We start from the raw sequence: 6,480 nt of genomic DNA, 5'->3' as shown, positions 1-6,480 counted from the left end.
ATGAGTGGCATGTTTTGTATGCGTTATGTATATGATATGTATGCTATGTATGATATGGGCCAAAAGGCATTATGACATGGACCGCAAGGTCAGGGAGTCATGGACCGGAAGGTCAACAAGAGTAGGACCGGAAGGTCTACTGGGACTGGGACGGAAATCCCCGGAAACACATGGACCGGAAGGTCATGTGAAGTATGGCTTGGAAAGGCATATGTGTGTAAGGGTATTTTGGGGAAACTCACTAAGCTTTTATGCGTTGTGTTATGTGTTTCAAGTACTAGCGAGGACCATGGGAAGGCGCCTACGTGATGCATACACACTAGAGAGAGGATTTGATTTTTGTGATCTTGGGATACGATATGTTTTGATAACTATTACCGGATATTTTGTAAAACTTTTTAAATGAAAATGGTCGTGTCAAAAAGATTTTTTTTTTTTGAAATTTACGTTGTTACAAGTTAGTATCAGAGCCTTGGTTTGAGGGATTAGGATGCTTCTTCGGGTGGATCTAAACTCAAACTGAGGATTTGAGGAAAATTTTGATAATAAAATATTTTTTTTTAGAAAGAGTAAAGAGTCTTGAGAAAAACAGAGCAGAGCCGTGTGTACGATCAGCCAGCGCCCGAACGGTGACTCCCTAAAAGTACCCTTACGTTATGTGTTATGAGATATGTTATGTCACATTATGCATGCTAGAGTAGGCTAGGTATACATATTAGGACTAGAGTGGCCTAATTTGTGATGCCTTAGCCTAGGAGTTTTCTGCTGCTGGGATGCTTTGAGAATGAGTAGGTAGCAGATAGGAGCTCATGAGAATAGAGTACTCGTAATCCAAGATCCAAGGAGGAGCACTTGGAGTGAATATTGATGCGGTGTGGTCAGTAGTATTGGGCCCGTACTACTGAAGACACCGGATCAGTGGGCATTCCAAGTAAGAATCTTTTGGACAACGGAGGATGAGTAGGGTGGCGTCATCGAGTATGATTATGCTCGATCGAGTCTCTGATAAATTTATGTTGTATTTCAGAGGGGCATCATGGTTGGGACACGCCACAGACCTGAGACGAGCGGTGTGAGTGACGAGGAGCTTCGTCAGATGATCCACGATGAGGTGGCTGCGGCGATCAGGGCCAAGATTCCGGAGATGTTTGGGTCTATCAAGACCACACTGTTGGAGACTTTTGACGAGCGGTACGCCGCGGTGACTGAGGCTGCAGCCACTGCAGCTACAGCAGTTGTGGCTGCTGCCAGGCCTCAAGGAGGTGACTCGTTGTTGTTCCGGGAGTTCAGCAACACGAAGCCACCCGAGTTTGATGGGACGCAGGATCCGATCGCTGCCATGAGATGGATTGCTGACATTGAGGGATGCTTCTATACGTGTTCATGTCCAGAGCATCTAAGGGTACGGTTTGCTTTGAACCAGCTTCGCTTGGGAGCGAAGGATTGGTGGAAGTTCGTGACAGCGAACTTCACTCTTGCGGAGATTTCAGCGGTGACTTGGGAGAGGTTCACCACCATGTTCAGAGACGAGTATATTCCCCCGGTGGAGAGGGAACGACTGGTTCAGGAGTTCTTGACCCTCAAGCAGGGTAATGATTCGGTTCCTGTGGTCACTCGGAAGTTTCATGAGAGGGCGATGTTCTGCCCTGAACAGGTGTCTTCTGAGCAGGCTCGGATGAGCCGGTATTTGGGTATTCTAAGGACGGACATTCGGGAGTTCGTGTCGAACTCAACGTACCGGACATTTGTTGAGCTTCAGGCAAATGCCCGGAAGCGGGAGATTGAGTTGGAGACTCAGGCCAAGGAGGAGGCCGAGTCTCAGAGGATGGATCGGCGACCGGCTCAGTCTCAGCCGGCAGCCAAGCGGACCTAGTCTGCCGATTCGAGGAATGGAGGCCAGAAGAGTCGCACTTGCGGAAAGTGCGGCAAGGGTCATGAGGGGGCCTGTCGATCGGGTTCTTGCTACAAATGTGGCAAGGAGGGGCATATCGCCAGGGATTGCCCCAAGGGATTTATGGTTTGCTTCCATTGCAACCAGACCGGCCATCGGAAGGCCAAGTGCCCTCAGCTACACCAGGGATCAGCGCAGGGATCTACGCCTGCTGCTAGGGTTGCCGAGGTTCGACTGGTAAAGGCTGAGGCTCCGAAGGCTCGTGGGAGAGATTTTCAGTTGACTGCGGAGGAAGTTCGCACGGCGCCCGATGTTGTGGCTGGTATGTATTCTGTATTTTATCTTTTGCTTATTATGTAGTGCTTATATGATGATATGCATAGGTACTTTTCTTGTGATTTCTGTACCTACTTTGGTGTTATTTGACTCGGGTGCGAGTCGTTCATTTGTTTCCTTGGCATTTAGTCAGCACATTAGTATCCGTCAGGAGGCGTTGAGTCGACCTCTGGGAGTCTCCATAGCTGATGAGCGAGCAGTGTATGCATCAGAGGTGATTCGAGGGTGTACCCTTGAGATCTTCGATATGGAGTTCCCGATAGATCTGGTCCCGATTGCGATGGGGGATGTGTGTGTTATAGTGGGCATGGATTGGTTGAGCCGATTTGGAGCCGTTATAGATTGCGAGCGTCAGTTGGTGACGATACAAGACCCCAGTGGGGGAGTTCTTATGGTGTACGGCGAGGGTACACGTACGGGGTCAGCATTTTGTTAGGCTGCCAGAGCGAGACAGAGTCTATAACAGGGCTGTAGAGGATTTGTGGCATATGTGATGGATGCGAGGGTTGTTTCAGAGGGTTCGAAGTCAGTTGAGGAGGTTCCGATAGTGCGTGAGTTCCCGGATGTGTTTCCAGAGGAATTGCTAGGTGTGCCTCCGGAGAGGCAGGTAGAGTTCAGTATTGAGTTGGTTTCGGGAGTTGTGCCTATCGCTAAGGCGCCTTATCGCCTTGTGCCTCCGGAGATGCAGGAGTTATCCTCACAGCTCCAGGAGCTGCTGGGAAAGGGGTTTATTAGGCCAAGTAGCTCACCCTGGGGAGCGCCGATTCTTTTTGTCAAGAAGAAGGATGGTTCACACCGGATGTGTATTGATTACCGGGAGTTGAACAAGTTGACGGTAAAGAACAGTTACCCATTGTCGAGGATCGATGATTTGTTCGATCAGCTGCAGGGAGCATCTTGGTTCTCCAAGATTGATTTGAGGTCCGGGTATCATCAGGTGAGGGTGGGGGAGGAGGACGTCCCAAAGACAGCATTCCAGACTCGTTTTGGGCATTACGAGTTCGTGGTGATGCCTTTTGGACTCACCAACACATTGGCGGTGTTCATGGATCTCATGAACAGGGTGTGCAGACCGATGTTGGATCGGTCGGTGATCGTGTTCATCGACGACATATTGGTGTATTCGAGATCCAGAGAGCAGCATGAGGAGCATTTGAGAGAGATCCTTGGAGTCTTGAGATCGGAGAGGCTGTATGCCAAATTCTCCAAGTGTGAGTTCTGGTTGTGAGAGGTTCAGTTCTTGGGACACCTCATCAACCAGAATGGGATATTGGTTGATCCGGCCAAGATTGAGGCAGTCATGAGGTGGGAGGTGCCAAGGTCACCCACCGAGATCAGGAGCTTTTTGGGATTGGCCGGCTATTATCGGAGATTTATTAAGGATTTCTCCAAGATCGCTATGCTACTCACCAAGATGACCCGGAAGGGTGTTGCATTTTCATGGGGTCCAGAGCAGCAGACTTCATTTGAGATACTTCGCCAGAAGTTATGCGAGGCCCCAGTATTAGCTCTTCCGGAAGGGATGGAGGATTTTGTGGTATATTGTGATACATCGATATCCGGATTGGGAGTGGTTCTTATGCAGAGGGGGCATGTGATAGCGTATGCATCTAGGCAGCTTAAGCCTCATGAGTCGAGATATCCCACTCATGACATGGAGCTGGGAGCGGTAGTGCTCGCTCTCAAGATCTGGCGACATTATCTGTATGGGGTTCGGTGTACGATATACACGGACCACAAGAGCTTGAAGTATTTAATGGATCAGCCCAACCTGAATATGCGTTAGAGAAGGTGGTTGGACGTGGTCCAGGATTATGATTGTGAGATCCTGTACCACCCAGGCAAGGCTAATGTGGTAGCCGATGCATTGAGCCGTAGGGCGGAGGGTGCCCCAATTCGAGATATTTGCTTCAGGTTGACAGTGATGACCTCGGTGTTGGATGCTATCCGTGGGGCCCAGGCTGAGGCTATGAGGTCAGAAAACCAGAGGAGAGAGCGAGTTGTCGGGCTGATATCGGAATTCGTTGCCGATAGTCGGGGGCTTATGACCTTTCAGGGTCGGATATGGGTACCGTCCGTGGGCGGAACGTGTACCATCTTATTGGAAGAGGCTCATCGATCGAAATTCTCGATCCATCCCGGGGCCACAAAGATGTATTTAAACCTGAAGAAGGATTATTGGTGGCCCGGTATGAAGAGGGAGGTCGCATGGTTTGTAGAGAGATGCTTAACTTGCTGCAGGGTTAAGGCCGAGCACCAGCGTCCACATGGTAAACTGCAACCATTAGAGATTCCCGAGTGGAAATGGGAACAGATTACCATGGATTTCATCACCAAATTGCCAAGGACCGCGAGGGTTGTCGATGCAATTTTGGTGATTGTGGACAGGTTGACGAAGAGCGCTCACTTTCTTGCTATCAGTGAGAGCTCTTCTGCTGAGAGGTGGTATCGCAGCATGGAGTTCCGATTTCGATTGTTTCAGACCAAGATATGTGATTTACTTCCAGATTTTGGAAGAAGTTTCACGAGGAGTTGGGTACAAGGCTGCATTTCAGTACCGCATACCACCCACAGACGGACGGGCAGAGTGAGCGGACGATTCAGACGCTCAAGGATATGCTTCGGGCATGTGTATTGGATTTTGGAGGGAGTTGGGACACGTATTTGCCCTTGGTGGAGTTTTCTTATAACAATAGCCATCATTCGAGCATTGGCATGCCGCCTTTTGAGTTGTTGTACGGGAGGAGGTGTCGAACCCCCATTTGCTGGGGAGAAGTAGGGCAGCGTGTGATGGGCAGCACCGAGATTGTGCTCCAGACGACAGAGCAGATCCAGCATGTCAGACAGAGGTTGTTGACCGCTCAGAGTCGGCATAAGAGTTATGCGGACAAACGCCGGTCCGAGCTCGAGTTTCTGGTCGGCGACTTCGTGCTCCTGAAGGTCTCTCCTTGGAAAGGAGTGATTCGATTCAGGAAGAAGGGAAAGTTGGGGCCCCGATATATCGGTCCTTTTAGGGTGATCGCGAGGGTAGGCAGGGTAGCCTATCCTTTGGAGTTCCCAGCAGAGTCAAGTCAGATTCATGACACTTTCCATGTGTTGCAGCTGCGGAAGTGTATAGCCGACGAGTCAACAGTAGTGCCATTAGAGGATATACATGTGGATGCGAGCCTGAATTATGCTGAGAGACCAGTGACGATCAGGGATCGGAAGATCAAGGTTTTGAGAAACAAGGAAATACCTCTGGTGCAGGTCCATTGGTAGCATCGGAAAGGGTCAGAGTTGACTTGGGAGCCGGAGCGTGAGATGCGGGAGCAACATCCAGACTTGTTTTTGGAGTGAGACTTCGAGGGCGAAGTCTGATTCTAGTGGGGGAGAATTTTAACATCCGGGTTCCCAGGTATTATTTCTTATTCCTTTATTTTTGGGTTTTGAGAGGGGACTCAGCGAGTTGGAGTATAAACTCGCCGAGTATGGTCGCGGATGTCCACGCGGATTCGCGTCTGGACTCGGCGAGTCCATGCTGTTTAATGAAACCCTAATTTCATGGGTTTGGGACCTATTTAACGGCCCTTAGGGTCGTCATTTGCATCTATCAGTCCCTTGAGAGAAACCCTAGAGCACTTGAGCGTTTTGGGAAGAGAGAGAAGGCCATTGTTAACATTTGAAGCTTGTTTAACAAGGAAAATGAGGTTTTAGCCAAGAGGAAGCAAGGGAAGTGGACATCCTGCGATTTTTGGAGCTCAGAGCATCACTTTAGAGGTAATATCTCGGCTCCTTTTCTATTGTTATGACGATGATGTAGATTTAGGGTTTCTTGGACCCTTTATTGACTAGTTTTGAGGCCAATCCATCCCTATATGCGTTGAGGCGTTAGATCTGGATCCATTAAGGTCCAGAGGGCTTTACTCTTCAATCTTTATGAAGATCTTTGGGGGTTTTGACCATGGGTTGTGATAAATGGGGCTAAAACATCACATAAGAGCAAATAGAGGTTGTTTGTGTGTCAAGATTCGAAATTTACATGATTATCATGCTTGGAGAGGCTAGATCTATGATTTGATGGAGCAGATCTAACCTCAGAAGTCGTCTTTAGTTTGTACATGGCATGAACTCGCCGAGTTGTTCTTGGGACTCGGCGAGTAGTTTGAAGGTTGCCCGTTATTCACTTAGTGAGTGGACTTGTCGAGTTGGGGGAATGACTCGGTGAGTCAGGGTGAGTCAGGTGTCTGAGTTCGAGTTGGAACTCGTCGAGT

This window comes from Lactuca serriola, chromosome 8 (genome assembly GCF_051521515.1).
Source record: "Lactuca serriola cultivar US96UC23 chromosome 8, Lser_US96UC23_V15, whole genome shotgun sequence".
Taxonomy (NCBI): Eukaryota; Viridiplantae; Streptophyta; class Magnoliopsida; order Asterales; family Asteraceae; genus Lactuca; species Lactuca serriola.
The sequence above is the reverse complement of the archived record's forward strand: the minus strand, read 5'-3'. Positions refer to the sequence as shown.